A 21,000-nucleotide genomic window follows, 5' to 3' on the forward strand; every position below is an offset into this window, starting at 1 on the left:
CCTAAAGGGGGCAACATGCAGCAGCTAGACAGCAGGCAGATGCAACATTTCCTGCATTCGTCACTGAAAGACGGAGATTCATAATATCATCCATTAGGCCATTAGACACAGGAGTAGAATTAGGCCTTCTGGCCCATTGAATCTGCTCCACCATTCCGTCATCCTCAAGACGGGTGCTCCCCAGGGCTGTGTGCTGAGTCCATTACTGTACAGTCTGTTCACACGGCCAAACCCCTGAGCAATCACCTCGTCAAGTTCATCGATGACAAGATGGTGATGGGGCCCATCACCACAACAATGAGATAGCCTACAGAGAGAAGATGGAAGGGCTCAAGGCCTGGAGCCAGGCAAATAACCTCTTCCTTAATATCAACAAGACAAAGGAGATGGCTATCGACTTCAGATGAACTCATACCACTCACACCCTCCTTTACATCAGCGGCACAGCGGTGGAAACCACAAGCAGTTTCAAACTCCTGGCAGAGCACATCTCACACAGCATCTCATGGTTTAATGAGCCGGCACTGTCAAGAAAGCTCACCAACGCCTCTACTTTCTGAGGAGGCTGAAGAGAGCTGGACTTTGCACATCCCTATTAACATCATTCTGCAGGTGTGCAGTGAAGAGCCTCCTAACAAGCTGCATTACTGCTTGGTACAGAAACTGCACTGCAGTGGACAGGAAGCTTGTCAAAACTGCCCAACACACGACTGACACCAGCCCATCTGCCATCAAGAACATAAATACAGGCAGCTGCTGGAAAAGGGCCAGTAACAGCATGAAAGATCCCACCCAACCACTCCTATCAGGGAGATGGTGATGTAGCATCCACACCAGGACCAGCAGACTCAAAACCAGTTACTTCCTCCAATCAATAAGGCTGATCAACACTTCCATCCACTAACCCATCCCTCCACACCCCCAATCACCACACTTTATCATTTCCTGTCAGTCACCTTATGTACAGACACTCCTGTGCCACGTGTCACTTTATGGATATACAATCATTCTATCTATATTAGCTATCATATGTATTTATATTTACTGTAATTTTTTTATTATTACTGTTGTGTTCTTTGATTTTTGTGTGTTTTTTGGTGCTGGATCGGGTCCAGAGTAACAATTATTTCATTCACCTTTACACTGATGTACAGCAAATAACATTCATCTTGAATCTTTATTTTCTCTCTCAACCCCATCTTCCAAACTTTTACTAATTATGTACCTGTCAACTTCTGCATTAAACATACTCAATGACTTGGCTTCAACAGCTATCTGTGCTTTGGCAATGAATTCCACAGAAGCACCATGCTCTGGCTAAAGAAATTCCTCCCCCACCCCACCATCTCTGTTTTAAAGAGACGTCCTGTCCTGAAGCTCTGCCCTCCAGTCCTAGATTCTCCCACTACTCTTAAAAAGGATGTGTGGTAAAGGTGTTGCTGAAAGACTAGGAAGAGGTAAAGGCACAAAGGGATAAGGGCAACACGAGTGAATCTGCAGATGCTGGAAATAAATAAAAACACAAAATGCTGTCTGGCCTGCTGAGTTCTGCCAGCATTTTGTGTTTTTAGAGGGATAAGGGGTTGATTTTACGATGAATAGTTGATGCTCCTGCATGAGGGAATGAAACAGAGAATTCAGAGAGACTGGGCTGAAGAATGAGGATGTGCATAAGTCAGGTGCCAAGAAATGAGGTCACTTGGTATTGGGTTTGTCAGCACTTTATAAGTGAAGATCAGTTTAGCCGAGAGTATATCACAGTTTCCATATCAAATAAAGCCATCTGGAAATTTGATCTATACTTCCAATTGTCTTGCCGACTACGATGGCTTACGGGATCAATAACGTACATGATGGTGTCTTTCTCGTGCTGTGGCATTGCAGGAGAACTTGGCGAGGACATGCGGACCATGCCCATTGTGAGATTCTCTTGCCACGCTAAGGGGGCTACAATAAAATAAAATTTTCACTGAAGTTCTCAGCTCTTCCCAGCACATACTGAAACAATCCCTCCACAACACCTTTCTGATCTTGATCCTGCCCCCGATTGCCAGATTTATTCCCACCTTCAACCTGCAACACCAGCTGCCCCTGGCCCCAACTCCCATCTGCATCCCACACCTGCTCCAGACATCCCCGCTGGAACAGGCCGAACAACTCTTTCAACCAATCCCATCTCTCTTTTTAAAAATAACACACACAAAAAGTTTGAGGAACTCAGCAAGCCAGGCAGCAACAAAGAAAAAGAGTTGCCGATTCAGACCAAGACCCTTCATCAGGACACGAGAGTACTGATGCAGGGTCTCGGCCCAACTCTTCACTCTTTTCCATAGATGCTGCCTGGCCTGCTGAGTTCCTCCAGCATTTTGTGTGTGTTACTTGGACTTCCAGCATCTGCAGATTTTCTCTTGTTTCTGATTACACATTTGAAAATATTCATTCCTTGGCTCTGGACATTGCTGAAAAATTGAGAACTTGTTTCTCTCATCCATTTTGCCCATGTGAAGGTAGTTGAAGGTTACGTTCTTTAACAACGATGGTACTCCCACAGCTCTATGAAGGCAAAGGGGACTGCAGATGCTGGAGGGACTGCACAGGTCAAGCAGTTACTGTAGAGGCAAGAGAGATTCATTGACAATTTGGGTTAAGACAAATTCTCAATTAGAATTGAGAGGGAAGAAGAAACATTACCGATATCAGAGGAATTGTGTGCAGTTCTGGTCTCCTTACTTAAGGAAGAAGATATTGGCTTTGGAGGGAGTGCAGAAGAGGTTCAGCAGGTTGATGTCAGAGGTGAGGGGGTTAGACTATGAGAAGAGGTTCAGTTGCCTGGGACTGTACTCACTAGAATTCAGAAGAATGAGAGGAGATCTTATAGGAACATATAAAATTATGAAAGGGGTAGATAAGATAGAGGCAGGAAAGTTGTTTCCCCTGATAGGTGAGACTAGAACTAGGGAACATAGCCTCTAGATTCGGAGCAGGAGATTTAGGATGGAGATGAGAAGAATCTGCTTTTCCCAGAGGGTAGTGAATCTGTGGAATTCTCTGCCCAATGAAGCAGTGGAGGCTACCTCACCGACAAGGTTGGATCAAGTTTTGCATAGATGGGGAATAAAATGACACAGGGAAAAGGCAGGTAGGTGGAGATGAGTCCATGGCCAGATCACCCACAATCTTATTGAATGTCAGAGCAGGCTGGACGGGCCAGATGGCCGACTCCTGCTCCTATCTCTTATGTTCTCGTGAAGTGGCGGGTGAATCAATATTACCAATAAGGTGTTGGTGGTCCCTGAGGCCTGCCCAAGTATATCATAGCATGATGTAGGAAGCAAGGGAAGAAATTGATGCAGCTCTGGCAGAGGTTTCTGGTTGAGGTACCAGAGCACTGAAGAGTGGTTAATGTTTTCCCTGTTTTTAAGAAGGGCAGCAGGTGAGCCTGCAGTGAGTGGTGAGTGAGTTCTAAAAGAGAACTTAGAAAGGCAAAGACTGATTACAATACTCAGTGTGGCTTTGTGTGTGGGAAATCATATTTCACAAATTTGAGTTTTTTGAAGAGATGACCAACAGAATTGGCCAGAGCAAGGCAGCAGATGTTGTATACATGGACTAGAAAGCTTCTGACATCGATCATAGTAGACAAATCTTCCTATCCCAGCAATCATCATGGGACGTATGAGGTCTTTGGGAAATAAGATGGATGAGTTTGGTGCACTGATTAAGACCCAGAGGGAATACCGGAAGTGCTTAACTGAGACCTGGCTGCATGCACATTTTCTGGACCATTATTCTACTATACACAACTTCAAGACCGTACAAGTGGACAGAGACGTTACACTGTGAGGGAAGAGGGATTGCAGTGTTTGTGAATGAAAGGTGGTGTAATCACGGGCATGTCACTGTAAAGGAACGTTTTTGTAGCCCGGACATCGAGCTCCTAGCTGTTGGGATACGACCGTGTTACTCACCTCGGGAATTCTCAGCTGCCATTTTAGTTGCCATTTACATTCAACCATCGGCTGACACAAACGTAGCGTGAGATGCTATTCCTTTGACCCTTGCTAGAATACAAACTCAATATCCCAATGCTATGGTAGCAGTTACTGGGGATTTTAATCATTTTTTCGAGGCAACAATACCAACTTTTTATCAATATGGCAGCAGCCCTACATGGGGCAATGGAATACTGGACCTTCTGTATGCGAATGTAAAGGACATATACAGTGCCACTGCCCTTTCCCCACTTGGCAGATCTGATCACAGCCTGGTCCTGCTGACACCCAGGTACATGTCTCTTGTCCAGTGGCAGCCTGTGTCAAGAAGGATTGTACGGGGATGGACTCAGGATGTTAATGAGGCACTATAGGAATGCTTTGGAGGAAAGACTGGGGATGTGTTATGTGAGCCACACTGGCAGCACATTAACAAAATGACCGATTGTATATCAAATTCTGTAAAAACACCATCTCACCAGTGAGCACTGTACGCTGCCTCCCCAACGACAAGCCCTGGGCCACCAGCGACCTGAAAGGACTTATGAATATGAAGAAGAAAGTCTTCAAGTCTGGAGATAGTCAAGTACTGAGATGAGTACAGAGTGAACTGAGGGTAAAGCTGAGGGAGTGTAAAGACTCCAACAAGAGGAAACAGGAGTACAGGCTCCAGCAGAACAGCATAAGGGACGTGTGGCCGGGCATGAAGCAAATCATTGGCTTCAAGGTTAAGGAAAGAAAGATTGAGGGCTGCCTGGATAGGGCCAACGAATTCAACAAGTTCAGCATGGACCTCCTACTGTCCACTTCCCCACTTGCCCAAACAACACACCCTCCCTGCCCCTGAAGCCTTCTCCCTCCCCTCTGGTGAGTGTTTGTGTTCTAAGCCCCCCCCCCCCCCAACCTTGGGTTATCCTACCTTCATGGGGATGACCACCCTCCCCCGCCTGACGTTGACTGCTGGTCAGGTTAGGAGACAACTGGAGAGACTACATCAAAGCAAGGCTGCTGGCCCAGATGGCATCAGCCCCAGGGTACTGAAGACCTGTATGAGCTGTCTAATATTTTGCAGCACCTTTACAATCTGAGTCAGAGTCAGGAAAAGATATCGGTGCCATGGATGACTTTCTGCATGGTTCCTGTACCCAAGAAGGGGACTCCATCTGAACTTAATGACTGCAGACCAATTGCCCTCACACCTCATGTGATGAAGGTGCTGGAGAGGCTGGTCCGGACTTACCATGGACCATAGGTGAGATCTTCATTGTTCTCTTTACAGTTTGCCTACCAGCCTCATGTGGGAGTGGACGATGCCATCATCTACCTGTTATAGAGAGCTCACTCCCACCGGGATGATGCTGGTGGCATTGTGAGAATCATATTTTTTGATTTCTCTATTGCCTTCAATACAATCCAGCCACCTCTTCTGAGCAAGAAGCTGCAAAGGATGGGCTTAGACAAATCCACAATCTCCTGGATTACTGACTACCTGACTAACTGATAGGCCTCAGTTTGTACAGCTGGGTAACTTTGTCTGAGATGGTGGTGAGTGGCACTGGAGCACCACAAGGGACTGTCCTGTCTCTGTTTCTGTTCACACTGTGCACCCCAGACTTTCAGTACAACTCCCGAGTCTCCTCACTTACAGTAGTTCTCTGATGACTGCGTGGTCAGGTGTATCAGAGATGGGCAGGAGTTGGAGTGCAGAGGACAGGTGAACAAGTTTGTGGAGTGGTGCAGGAGGAATCACCTGCTCCTGAATGTGGCCAAAACCCAGGAGGTGGTGATTGGTTTTAGGAGGAAGAGGACTGTGACGAGTCCTGTATACATTCTGGGAGAAGAATTGGCGGTCGTGGAGGTTTACATGTACTTGAGTGTTCACCTTGGCAACAGACTCGACTAGAAAACCAAAACCAAGGCTGTTTACAAGAAGGGGGTGAGCAGATTCTATTTTCCAAGGAAGCTGAGATCCTTCAATGTGTGGGGATCTTTTACCGATCAGTGTAGTTCTCTTTGCTGCTCCATGTCGGGGGAGCAGCATCAGTGCAGGTGATGCAAAAAGACTAAATAGACTCATCAAAAAGGCTGCAATCCAGACTCTTTGAGTTAGTGGTGGAGAGGAGGTCACTGAACAAACTGTTATCCACACCCTCTTTATGACCTACTGAATAAGCAGGAGAGCTCTTTTTTGAACAAACTTATTCAGCTGCATTGTCACAAGGATCATTACAGAAAATCTTTCTTACCAAATGTGTAACACGCTGTAAGGTTTCACTGGTAATGTATTGGCTTCTCTGCAATGTTCCACTGCTAAGGTAATGGTTCCTCTGTAGCAGCAATATTTGGGTTATGACGAGTGATAACAGGGCACGTTAGCCAATGAATGGGATGTTGTTCTTTCTTGTGTGCCCGGGAGCCAAGAATTTGCAGTCTTTTGCCGGGGAGAAATGAGGAGAGGTGAAACGAATGGAGAAAGTTGGTAGACAGCTGGACAAAATGAACTTGGAGTGAGGGTCCGAAGGCCAGTGACGATCAGAGGAGTTCGATGGTGGACGAGCGGACTTATCGGTGAGCTCCAACATTGCGCCTTAGACTGTTCCATGAGAATGGGCCCTTTCCTTTTTTTTGTTTCTTTACTAATCATATAGGGAAATTAAGAATTATGAAGCTCAATCATTTAATCGCATATTGTGTACTGTTTGTTATTTCATGGTACTGATTTGTAACAGGGGACACATCGCACAGCATCCACCCAAACGAGATTTCTTAAATTTGGCTATTACCCCCTAGATTAAGCCACTAGCTGAACTGAGAGTTCCAAATTCAATAAGCATATACAAAAGTTCATCTCTGTGCAACAAGAGAACACACATCATAGTACAATCTTCCCTGCTTTATTATTTCATACGTTGCACATTATTGCACATTGGTACATTATTATTGTGTATATTATTATGCACACGTTACTATTAGTTAAGTCTGCACACTGCTAAGTATGTTTTTAAATGTTGGTGCAGGAACGGAAGAATTTTCCACTCAGGATCAGTCAGTTATTATTTTATTATTATTATTATCATCATCATCATCATCATCATTAATCAGGAAAGTGAGATCACATGGGATCCAGTGTGAGCAAGTCAAATAGTGACAAAGTTGGCTTAGTAGAAGGAGTCAGAATGTATTAGTGGAGGGCTGTTTTTCCAGATTGGAGATCATTGACTGCTCTGTGCCACAGGGTTTCGGACTAGGCCCTGTTTTATTTATCATATCTTTTAGAGATTTGGATGAGAATGAGGAGACATCATTCATAAATTTGTGATTGACACCAAGAATTAGAGTAGGTGGACAATGAAGAAGTTTGCCCAAGGTTATAACAGTTTCTATATCAACTGAGAAAATGAACAAAGGAATGGTAAATGGAATTTAATTCACAAATGAAGAGTAATTAATTTTGAGAAGTTGAACCAGGGCAGACATACACAGGGAATCACAGGACCCCAGGAAGTGTTGTAGAAGAGAAATACACGTACTGTACATAGTGTACTATTCCCTTCACATTAACAGTGTACAAATGATCTGAGTGAAGTTCTTCCATTACTTTCTCATCGTTTTCTACCTATAATTATTTTTCTGGTTTCAGCCCTGATTTGTGGACAATGTTTTAAGTGAAAACACTTCATGTTCTCATCTAAACAAGTATGTGCCACTCAAAAATTTCCATATGCTTCTCTTAGGATCCTTCACTGTCAGGCTCGTTTCTCTCAGTTTGTTCATCTATCATTATGTGATTTATAGAAATAAAATCTCATTTTAGCACAGAAGTATATTTGTTGAATCTTCGTTGATTTTAAGTAGACCAATCCACTTGCCTCCTCTCTATTTACTAATTTATCAATGTTATTTTCTCCTCTGTTAAATTTGTCCGATGCCTCAGGGAGAACAACCCTAGGCTCTTTGCCCTGTCTTGGAGTTTGAAACCCACCACCCGGGAAGAATTCTGGGAAATTCTCCCTGTACTCTTTCCAATTTTAACCAGTGACTAGATTTGGATGGAATCTCTAGTCATGTTTTATAAAGGTTAAACATAATCTCTATGCTGTGTTTATGAAGCTTAAAATTCTTATGCTTTACTAGTGGCTTTCTCAACATGTGGTGCTACTTCAGAGATGTATTCACCTCAGGGATATCTTTTCATCTATACTAGAGATGATTTCCAGCACATTTGAGTGTTCAGATTATAGTGCGCCTGCAGTGAAAGCAATGTAAAGTTGACAGATTCTTTAAAGATGCCAACAGCAAAGAACCAATTGTTTACAGCGTATTTTATGGATGCCAGCTTTTTTGAATGAGGAATGCTTGACCTGGTGTTATTTGATTCAGTGAGATCCACGAGATCAAAGAGAAGGACTGTTACAACATCAGAAAATAAGCAAACAGGAGCAGGAATTCTCAAGAATGCCCTGGCATTCAATATCATCATGGCTGATCTGCAAAAGGCTTCATTTCCTCTTCTGTGCAAATTCTCCAAAGCCCTCAGTTCCCCAATCTTTGAAAAACTTAATCACCTCCTCTTCAAAAACCACAATGGTCCAGCCTCCACAATACCTCAGGGTAGAAAATCCCTGAAATTCACTACACTTTTGGTCACCTCTCCGAAGAATGAGCTTTTTGAAGACGCGACCAAGAAGATTGACAGTAGATGTTGGCCTCGTAGACTTTTGCAAGACTTTTGATGGGTCCTTCATGGTAGGCTGTTCCAGAAGGGAGATCACATGGGATCCAGGCTGAGCTAGCCAGGTGGGTACAAAATTGGCATGGTGGAGGGAGTCAGAGGGAGAGAGTGAAGAGTTGTTTTTCAGGTGGGAAGCATATGACTAGCGGTGTGCCCCAACATTTACTGCTATTTATCGTATATATTAACAATTTCAATGAGAATATAGGTGGCATGATTATTAAGTAGGCAGAGGGGGTGACGTGCCTCTCTGGTAAAAAATGAAATTGGATTGTCAGAAAGAGGTGACATAGGGTCGAAAGCTGTTGAATCATTGTGAGTAGGGATAAGGAACTGCAAGGGTAAGAAGTCCCTGTTGGGAGTTGTGTACAGACCCCCAAACAGTAGTAAGGATGTGGGCTACAAACTACAATGGGAGATAGAAAATGTAGCCAAAAGAGCAATGTTACAGTAGTCACAGGGGAGTTCAATATCCAGGTAGATTGGGAAAATCAAGTTAGAAAATCCAAAAGCGGGAGTTTCTAGAGTGCCCACAAGATGGTTTTTTAGAGCAGCTCATGGTTGAGCCCACCAAGGGATCAGCTATTCTGGATTGGGTGTTGCATGGTGAACCAGAATTGATTAGAGAGCTTAAGGGGGAGAAACCCTTCAAGGAATATAATCATATTATGACCAAATTGATAGGTTAATTTTGGGAAGGTGAAGCACAAGTCCAATGTATGAGTACTATAGTGGAGTAAAGGGAATTACAGAGGTACGAGAGAGGAGGTGGCCAGAATTGATTGGAAAAGAGCGCTGGCAAGGATGACGCAAAGCAACAATGCTGAAATTTCTGGAAGCAATTTGAAAGGCACAGCATCCCAAAAAGGAAGAAGTAATATAAAGACAATATGACACAACCATGTCTAACAAGAGAAGTCAAAGCCAAATAGAGCAAAATTAGTGGGAAGTTAGAGGACTGGGAAACTTCTAAATACCAAGAGAACGCAACAAAAATGTCATTATGAGGGATAAGATTGAATACAAAAGTAAGCCAGCCAATCATATCACAGGTACCAAAAGTTTTTTCAGATACATAAAGCATAAAAGAGAGATGAGAGTGGATATCGGACCACTGAAAGATAATGCTGGAAAGGTAGTAACAGAGCATGGAAATAGCAGATGAACTGAATAAATATTTTGCATCAGTCTTCACTGTGGAAGACACTAGAAAAATGGTGGAAGTTCCAGAGTATCAGGCATCAGAAGTGTGTGAAGTTGCCATTACTAGGGAGAAAGTTCTTGGGAAACTGAAAGGTCTGAAGGTAGATAAATCACCTGGACCAGATGGTCTACACCCCAGGGTCTTGAAAGAGGTGGCTGAAGAGATTGTGCAGGCATTAGTAATGATCTTTCAAGAATCACTAGATTCTGAAATGGTTCTGGAAAATTGAAATGTCACTCCACTCTTCAAGAAGGAAGAAAAGCAGAAGACTGGAAATAATAGGCCAGTTAGTCAGACCTTGATCATTGGGAAGACTTCTGAATCGATTATTAAGGATGTGGTTTTGGGGTACTCAGAGGCACATGATAACATAGCCGTAGTCAGCATGGCTTCTTCAAGGGAAAATCTTGCCTGACAGATCTGTTGGAATTCTTTGAAGAAATAGCAATCAGTATAGACAAAGGAGAATCAGTTGATGTTGTGTACTTAGATTTTCAGAAAGCCATTGCACAATGTGCTATGCATAAGGTTGCTTAACAACTTAAAGGCCCATGACATTACAGGAAAGATACTAGCATGCATAAAGCAGTGGCTGATTGACAGCAGGCAGAAAATGGGAATAAAGGGAGCCTTTTCTGGTTGATTGCCGGTGACTAGTGGTGTTCCACAGTGGTATGTGTTGGGACCACTTCTTTTTTATGTTATATGTCAATGATTTAAATGATGGAAATGATACAAAGATAGGTGGAATGGTAGGTAGTTCTGATGAAGCCTACAGAAAGATCTGGATAGATTAGGAGAATGGATAAAGAAGTGGCAGATGGAATACAGTGTCAGGAAGTGTATGGTCATGCACTTTGGTAGAAGAAATAAAAGGGTTGATTATTCTCTAAATGAAGAGAAAATTCAAAAAATCTGAGGTGCAAAGGGAATTGGGAGTCCTTGTGAAGGATTCCCTAAAGGTTAATTTTCAGTTTGAGTCAGTGGTGAGGAAGGCAAATGCAATGTTAGCATTAATTTCAAGAGGACTAGAACATAAAAGCAAGGATGTAATTTTGAGACTTTACAAAGCACTGAAGAGTAATGTGAGCAGTTCTGGGCCCCTTATCTTAGAAAGGATATACTGGCATGCTGAGGGTTCAAAGGAGATTCATAAAAATGATTCCAGGATTCAATGGCTTGTCCTATGAAGAACATTTAATGGCTCTGGGCTTATATTCACTAGAAATTTAGAAGAATGAGTGGTGACCTAATCAAAACCTATCAAGTGGTGAAAGACCTTGATAGAGTGGATGTGGAGAGGATGTTTCCTATGGTAGGACTGGATGACACACCTGCAGAATAGAGGGGAATCTTTTTACAACCGAGGAATTTCTTTAGACAGAGAGTGATGAATCAGTGGAATTTATTGCCACTGGCAGCTGGCTTTATGAATATTTAAGGAAGAGGCTGATAGATTCTTGATTGGTCAAGGCATGAAGGGATACTGGGAGAAGGCAGGAGATTGGAATTGAGAAGAAAATTGAATCAGCCATGATGAAATGGCAGAGCAAACTTGATGGGCCAAATAGCCTAACTCTGCTCCTGTACTTATGGTCTAAGTGTGAAATGGTGCATTCTGGGAATTTAAACCAGATCACAGTAATCAGCAGGACCCTGCTGAGTGTTGTAGAATAGAGAACGCCTGGGATACAATTAGATTGTTCTCTGCAAGTAGTAACACAGATAGACAAAGTGGCGAAGAAGGTGTGTGACAAAATGCTGGAGGAACTCAGCAGGCCAGGCAGCATCAATGGAAAAAAGTATAGTCGACATTTCGGACCAAAACCCTTCAGCAGGACTGAAGGTATATGGCATGGTATATGGCTCATTCTGTACAAGAGTTTGGACATCATGTAACAGCTGTACAAAGCACTGGTGAAACTGCAACTAGAATATTGCATGCAATTATACTAGCCTCCATAGTATCCAGGACACCTTCAAGAAGCAGTGCCTTAAAAAGGTGGTGTCCATCATTAAGGGCCCCCATCACCCAGGACACACCCCCTTCATATTGCTACCATCAGGAAGGAGGTACAGAAGCATGAAGGTGCATACTCAAAGATTCAGCAACAGCTTCTTGCCTTCTGCATCCAATTCCTGAATGGACATTGAACCCCTGAATATTACCTTAGTACTGTAATTCACAGTTTTTTTCTCTGTTGTTATGTATTGCATTGTATTCCTGCTGCAAAATTAACAAATGTCATGACACATGCCAGTGATCTCAAAGCTGATTCTGATTCTGAATTCTGGTCACCATACTATAGGAAGGATGTGATTAAACTAGAGAGAACATAGAACAGTATAGCACAGAAACAGGCACTTGGGCCCACAATATCTGTGAAAGCATGATGCTAATTCAGCCTAATCCCCTCTGCCTGTATAAGATCTGCATTCCTCCATTATTCCTGCTTAAATGCCTCTTAAACATTGTATTTGCTTCCAGCTCTTTTCCTGACATATCAACCCTCCACAACTCTCAAAAGAAAGCTTGTTATGTAAATCTCCTTTAAGCGTTCTCCCTTTCACCTTAAATCTCTGCCCTTTAGTACTTGGCTGTGAATATCTCCCCTACCTATGGCCTTCAATATTTCATATAACTCCTAACAGGTTGTTCCCTCAGCTTTCAAGAGTCCTAAGGAAACAATGCAAGTTAGTCAGAGAACTGAGCAGTTGTACCCCTCTCCAATTCTCTCTAAACCTGGTGAACCTCTTCTGCATATTCTCCAAAACCTCTGCATCCTTCCTGGTAATGCCGTGATCAGACCTGCACATAATACATACACCAGATGTGTCCTAATCAAAGTGTTTTTATATGACTTCTCAGCTTTTATACTGATGAAGCCAGTTACATTGTATTCCTTCCTTAGCACACTTTATACATCTGTTGGCAACTTTTGGGAGGACTATGGACCTGCACCCCAAATCCCCTCCGTACATCAATGTTCTCTATGTCCTCCTGTTTACTGCATACTGAACTGTTGCATTTGACCTCCCAAAGTGTCATACCTCACACTTGTCTGGATTAAACTCAGTGCCTTTTCTTTGCACACACTTCTAACTGCTCTGTGTCCTACAGAAACTACAATTCTGTCTAAGTTATTTCTATATATCACATACAGCAGAGGTCCGAGCACTGATACTTGCAGAACGCTACTGGCACAGAGCTCTGTTTGGATTAACACCTCTCCACCACAACCCTTTACCTTCTATAGCTTCAGTTTTATATCTAAACCACCAATCTCCATTGATCAAACGTGCTTTAAGCTTCTCAACCAGCCTACCTGAGGGATCGTGTCAAATGCTTTACAAAAGACAAGGTATCCACTGTCCTACCCTCATCAGTCATCTTCATCACCTCCTCAAGTTTGTAAAACATGACCTCCCCATGCTGACTTTCCTTAATGTTTTTCCTATCCCTAAGAACCTGCCCCAATAATTTCCCTACTATTGATTTCAGGCACATAGGGTACACAAAAGGGTCACAAGGAAGTTGCCAAGGCTGGAGGGCATGAGTTCTGAAAAGAGACTGGTTATGTTGGGCTTATTTTCCCTGACGTGAAGAAGGCTGAGGAATGGACTTAAAGAGGTTTTTGAAGCCATGAGGGAAATGGATAAGGTGAGAGGGGAAAGATTTAAAAGGATCTGAGAGGCTAGTTTAGCTGCTGGGTCTATGAAAGGAACTGCAGAGAAATGGTAGAGACAGGCAGAATAAAAACCTGTAAAAGACGTTTCAACAGGTACACAGATAGGAAAGGTTTAGAACAGGGTTGCCAACCTATTTCATGCCATTGACCAATACCATTAAGCAAAGGGTCAGCGGACTGAATGTTGAGAGCCCCTGGTTTAGAGAGATATGGGCCAAATGCAGGTAAATGGGATTAACTCAAGGGCTTGTGTTGGTCCTGTATAACTCTGTGGTTCTATGATTCAGCGAGAGGGTGATGAATCTCTGAAAACCTGAAGAGAGAACACCTCAGCTTAGTTAACAGTAAAACCCACGATCAGGTTATTCAACCGTGAAAGGCATCTCAGAGACATCAAAGTTCAAAATTCAAAAGTTCAAAGTACATTTACTATCAAAGTATGTATAAATTATATAACCTTGAGATTCATCTCCTCAAAACAAGAAACCCAGGTAGAATCCATTGAAGAAGAGACTAACAAACACACATTGCGCGTAGAGAGAGAAAAAAACAGAAATCATGCAAACAGTAAAAGCAAGGAACAACATTGTATTATCATTGGACATCCACACAAGCACACCTTTCAACAAGGTCACCAATCCACGGAAACTGATTTGTGCTTTCTTAGTGCAAGTGCTCTGAAGTCAATTCCAATGCTCCCTTGCCTCCTGAGATCTCGCGGGTCATGACTAATAGGCACATTTTTTACTGCTTTGGTAACATGCCAGGAGAAATATGGCAGATGCAATGTGTAGGTTGTTGCAATAAATCATGTTTATATCAATGGAAGTGACATTCTGTCACATTTTTTCACTTGCATTGTTTGTCCAACAAATATGACCTTTAGTTCAATGATGCTGTAATTATCCTGTGGATATCCATGCAAATTGAGCAATTGATTTGAGTTTTGACTGCATTATTCATAACTAACTTGAAGCAGCAGTTCATTCATTATTTTTTATATTTGTTTATTCTCTCAGTGCTCCTAAAAAGGGAAAGATGGCTTTGTATTTATAAGAGTAATAACAAAGTGCCTCACTTTACAAAAGTTCCTAGAACGTGACCAATCTTAACTCGGGGTTGTACTTACATCTGACTGATTAAGAATGAGATGTCTGTTCAGAGTTGCAAGATGTGGAAAGTACTCAGATTTCGTGGGATATCCAATTGGCATTTAACCTCGCGGCAGCTGGAACAGCTCCCCATCTGGCGTCCTGCAAGGTCAGCATCAATCATCATTGCCAGATAATCCAGACAAGTGCTGCAAATGTGGCCATTTAAAGTCCGCTAATAGGAGCTGGGCTTTATTTCAGTCAGTAAAGCACAGGGGGCTGTGATTGGAAGTTCTGGTTTAACTTATTCCTCAGTAGAGTACTTCCTTCCACCACTTTTACAATATTGATCCGTTATGTCGCGAGAATCTAATCAGCTTGCGTTTACTGTATGCGAATAAGAAAAGGAGTCCAAGTATGCTTTATGTCAGGGATGGGTTGCTCAAATGAAAGGGTGCCATCAGTGGGTAAGTTTTGTAGAAAGTAATTGAGGGGAGGAGAATACATATTCAATTAGCCATCAAAGAGTAAGGAAACGACCACAATGATGGTGGTTTACAAGGATTGGAACCCAAAGTGCGGGGGGTTATGGCTAATTTTCGCTCTGGGGATTACATAGGAAGTGTGGTTGTATCTTGAAGTCTTTAATAAACAAGAACAGAAGTTTCCATATGCATGTTTCAACGAGGAAATACTGTCCCTCCTATTATCCCTTTGCTGCTGCTCTTCATTTTGAAGCTCTGCTCTGATGGAGGAGTTTTCAGAGTCAGCCTTAAGAGTTCAGCTGTGGTACTGGGACCAGTTCTCGCACAAGTGTCTATTCATACATCAGTCTTTGTTGTTGATGGTCCAGGATCATTTTCTAGGTTCAAAGGCATGATTTTGGAGACAGTGTGGGGAGTTACAGATCAGGTAGGGGTGTAGAGACAAGGATGAGGGAGAATAAAGAGCCTGTGTTTGGACAGCAGGTTGCAGCTTAGCTACAACTTCCGAGGTTGAAGGTTAGCTACCCTGGTTGGATCAATGGGTGCAGAAGGGAGCAGCGATCTCCAGGTTGGCAAATCCCAAGTTGTGAAGGCCAGGTCACCAGATCAGAGGTCCATGAGAGTCTAGAAGTTGAGACTGAAAAACACTTAAATGTCGATGATTGCTGAAGTCAGGTGGGTTGAGGCCTGAAAGACGAACCCATGACTGGAGGGTCCTGGGGTTGAGGCTTGAAGATTAGACACTTGATCAGCAAGTCCTGGGTTTGATTTTCGGAGGTCAACAAAGGCCTAAGCTGAGGATCTAAGTACAAAGGACAGTGAATTAGAAGGTAGAAAGCCTGAAAGGTCAAAGAGTGAAGCTGGTGAGTCCTGAGGTAGAGACCGGAAGGTTGAGTCTGCAAGTCCAGGCCAGATACTGGAGACTGGAGGTCTGATGTCTGTGAGTCTAAGAGTCCAGGGCCAAGAACTGGAAGTCTAAACACAAAGTACACTGCAGATGCTGGAGTGTTCCTCCACAACACACTAGAGGAACTCAGCAGGTCGGGCAGCATCTGTGGAAACGTTGACTGCTCACTTCCACTGGAAACCTAGTGGTGGCCATCTTGGATTGTGTGTGTGTGTGTGTGTGTGTGTGTGTGTGTGTGTGTGTGTGTGTGTGTGTGTGTGTGTGTGTGTGTGTGTGTGTGTGTGTAGGAATGGGGCTTGTTTTGCTGTTTTGTTATTGTTGCTGCTGCTTACATTGTTCTGCTGAACCTTGTGGGCATGCTATGTTGGCACTAGAATGTGTAACGACACTTGTGGCCCACCGTAAATCTTTCTGTGCATAGGCTATCAAGGCAAACAACACATTTCACTGTATGTTTTGAAGTACATGTGATAAATAAATCTGAATCAGAATCACACCTGCATGTAATCCTGTGTTTATATTCTCCTCAGGGTGTTGCCAATAGGGGCTATTGGCTGGTAATCAGGAGGAAGAAGCATTGCTGGGCTTTCCCCTTCTAACCCAGGATAAGGAAAACAACTGCATATCATTTGTTAACTTAGCACAAATGGAGATTGAAATACTGGTTCCCTCAACCAATCTTGAGTAAGGCAGTTGAAAAAGAGACAAAATATATTCATGCTGAATAAAGCTGAAGGAAGATTACAATATTTATAGTATCATAAAAAGAAACAATATAACTAGGCATGTGATCCTAAATATTTGTTTTTAAAGTTTTCTGGTCACTAATAATGATTAAAGGACTTTAATTTTTAAAAATGTCAAGCACTGCAAACGACCATAGAAAGCTTGTACTGTTCTGTAAATGTAATTGACAGTGCAACTAATAATCATTTGCAGTTTCTGCTGAGCACCCAGATCACTCATTTGGAAGGGAATTAAGAGAATCAGGAGAATCTCACACCTCATGTATAACCGATTCAAACTGGGTCCGGTGCTTCACTTACAACCTTGGGAAAGTTCTGATTCTCTGTTGTGTTTCATTTATTGACCACTGGGTAGCAGAATGTTTCCACAGTCGTAACTCAGCCTCTACCATAGACATCCAGTGGCTGGAACTGAGAGGGGCAAAAAACAAAGGGGCAGTGGATTAATGCCTTTATATTCTAGAACTCCCAACAGTCAGCAGGATCTTGAGGAGCAAGTTTGTAGAGAGATAGCAGAGATTTGCAAGAGAAGTAAGGTTGTGATAAATGGTCATTTTAACTTTCTGCATATTGATTAAAGTTAGGTGATGGAATTGTGTGAGGGGAAGTCTGATAGAGGTTTACAAGATTATGTAAGGCACAGAGAGAGTAGACAGCCAGTATTTTTTTTACCAAGGGTTGAAATGGCTAATATAAAAAGTCATGCATTTTAGGTGAGACGGAGTAAGTACAGGCCAAGTTTTTACACAAGAGAATGCTGGGTGCCTGGATTGTACTGCCTCGGGTGGTGGTGGAGGCAGGTAGAGTGGAGGTGTTAAAGAGGCTCTTAGATGGGCACAGCACATGCAGGAACTGGAAAGATACGAACTTTGCACAGGTAGAAGAGATTAGTTTAGTTGGCCCTTTGATTACTATTGTAATTAGTTCAGCACAATATTGTGGGTCAACGTGCCTTTTCCTACATTGATTCTGTGTTCTACCTCCTTTCAGTGTAACTTTCCAAAAGTACTTCAGTAAGTGTGGAAGCAGGAATCTACCATGTCACAGGCCCTGGTCGTAAGCTATTTGAATCAGTGCCCTAAGCAGGCAGGATGCGAAAGGGCCTCATAGAATGATAGAGTTCAGGGGGCTGGGTTTGATGTGAAGGCCTTCTGTCAGTGGTACCAAGACCAAGTTAATTGTCTCAGTTAAACATTGAAATTACACCAAAATAGGTCATGTACTGTAAGTTATAACTTCAATTTTAATTGCAGTAATTTTGCTTATTGCTTTTAAAAATATTTCAATATTGCATTCTAACATGCACATTTTTAGCATGTTAGTGAGACTTGATAGTGTCTTCCACCACCCTGCCAATCCAATTCATGTGCACAGACAAAGAGGGAATATTTTCATTTCAAGTGGCATTTGTGTTTTCCTGGTCATCTACTGCTGACTCTGTAGATCACAATCGCTTCCAACTCTGCACATATTTCAGTCAATGCATTATCATCTCTATCGTGTACATACAGCATTCTTTCATTCTTTGCCAATCTCCTGTACCACAGGAGACATGTTCAATTATGTTATCCAACACCAGGCTGCTTTTCACTTCTTAACTGCTTTGTTCTGGCCCTTCCAAAACCAGACAATATTCCTTCCTCCTCTCCTCACAGTGCCTTGCCACTTGAAAATGACTCAACTGGTTGTTCCAGTATTAGTCAGACACTGATTGTCCTGGGTCAATTGCAATCAAGGTCAAGACAGTTACTTCCTGCTACTCACACAGTCCAACAGATGACGTACAGTATATTACAACAGTAACTCCACTTTAGAAGTATTTGACTGAGAAGACTAAACATCATGCTCTATATAAATGTATCTTTTTCTCCATCCCCAGCTAGTAATGTAGAGCAGTATTTTTCATTGGCTCGTCCCTCCTTAATGGAGGAATGTTGATCCCTGAGCTTTAGCAGCTGCCCCTTCTGGTCCTGGTACCTTGCAATTAACCTCGGGTCAGAGCTTGGATCCTCCTGGTGTCTGTGCGTCAGTCTTGCACCATGTGGGGAATCTATTCACTAAGCCAATAATGAAACACTGTTTAAAACTCACGGAGCACTCAGAAGCATGAACAGAGCACATGACGAGACCAAAAGAATCATAAACTATTTAAATGTTTAAGTAACCCTGCTAACAGCTGGTCTGCATAAATTGGCACCGCATTTATACTCCACCTGCAATACAGCGTGTAACTGGAGCATGGCTTGCACCAGTGCTATAAAGTTGGGAGTAATGCGTCTCTACACAATTCCTGAACTGGATCTTCCCTCTCAGGTAAATGACAAATCCTGTTCATTAAATACGAGACTGAAAATGTTAGAAATGATTCATTGCCCATTTCAACATGCTGCCAAAACCTGAAAGATTACGTTATTGAGGCAATTCAAAAGTGTTATCATAATTCAGTTGTCTATTTATCAGATGGGTCCCTTTGTTAAAATTATTGTATTAAACAGGATTGTTCCATAAAAATATTATTTGTGTGTTGAGTTGACAATCATGCAATAGCACAGAGGAATAAATTCCAGTTTAAGATGATGCTACTGAAGAGGTGCGACAGCTTACTGGTGTTTTGAAAGCAAAGAAATTTGATTAAAACATTACTAATAACACTTTTTTTGATGTAAATTGTAGTGAACTGTAACCATAAACAATGAAGAGGCAAGCGAAGGCGAAGTGAATTTGAGAGGTGTGCTGGGCTGCTGTGCTTCAAAATCAACGCTCTTGGAGTTGGAGCTGTGCTGGTTGGAGTCAACGATTTGGAGAGGAGATGTCGAGGCAGAGGTGTTCAGATGCCCGTCCGACTAACCTGGGTGCAAGGGTAGATTGCCCTATGTCCCAAGTCGACTTGCTTCCTTGGCAGCGAAAACTAGGCCCGAAGCAAATCACTGGATGGTGTGTTCTAGGCCTGGAGTAATTCACCTCAGCAGGGTTTGGGTCCTAATGCAGAGCACGATTCACTGTTTGGACAATTTAAAAGCCCACACAGATAGACTGGGGACTCCACTCTCCACGACGATGAGGCTGTGAGACTGCCCCTTGCTACTATGTTTCATGTCTGCAAACTTAGCGGTGACTTGCCCCGCTAATATGAAGAAGGTTTTGGGGCTACTCCAGCCTGCTCTGGGGATTTGGATCCAAAATCTGCTGTTGTTTGCGTGATTTGTAATTTTTTTCTCTTTCTCTGGCAATTAGGGGTTGGTCTTCATTTTTTAACTGGGTTCTTTCGGGTTTCTTGCTTTGCGGCTGCCTGTAAGCAGACAAATCTCAAGGTAGTATAATTTATACATTCTTTGATAGTAAATATACTTTGAATCTTTGAATAAACTACCCTTGTCCTCTTCACTTCCAAAGCTTCCTCAAGTACAAATACCCACTAAGATATTTGTTGCTCCTCTATTTCTGGCCTCTTAAAGGTCATCTTATTCCTTAACCAAACTATTTGCCCTTATATCTCCATTAATTACCTCAGTCAAATTTTAATTTGAATCTTGATAATGCTCTATTGCAGGGGTTCCCAACTTTTTTTATGCTAATGAACCCCAAACCATTAACCAAGTGGTCCGTGGACCATGGGTTGGGAACTCCTGCTCTGCTGGGGTGCCTTGGCATGCTAAAATCATTTGGTGGTAGTATTTTTAATCTTTTGGACCATTTAAAGTCTATTGCAGTGGTGCTTTGTTATTAAAGGCAAGGAATAGCTGAGCCTTTCAAATCTGGCTAACATGTGCTTGATCTATGGAAATTCTTGAACCACCTGCAGCCTGCTGAACCGGGCCTGAACTGCGGACTTGCATTTATGATTAGCATCTGTTGACTCCTGCGGGAAAATGGCTAGTTCAGTTAAGAACAGAAGTACTTGACGGGCAAAAAGAGTGCTGCCTCAGGAGCAAAGGACAAAGGCCAAAGATGTGTTTTAACAATGTGGGAATAAGTAGATGAAATCTAGGGAATTCCATATTCAGGAGAGCAAACTGCTGTTTCTGTAACCAGGAATGTGGGTTCCACATGATATGTTGCCCACAATGAGTCACAATCCTCCCCAATTCTGGTACTGGCATAGGAATAACAAGAGGCGCACAGATAAATGTGCAGAGCGTAGGGGCTGAAACAGA

Source organism: Hypanus sabinus, chromosome 8, assembly GCF_030144855.1.
Source record: "Hypanus sabinus isolate sHypSab1 chromosome 8, sHypSab1.hap1, whole genome shotgun sequence".
NCBI lineage: Eukaryota > Metazoa > Chordata > Chondrichthyes > Myliobatiformes > Dasyatidae > Hypanus > Hypanus sabinus.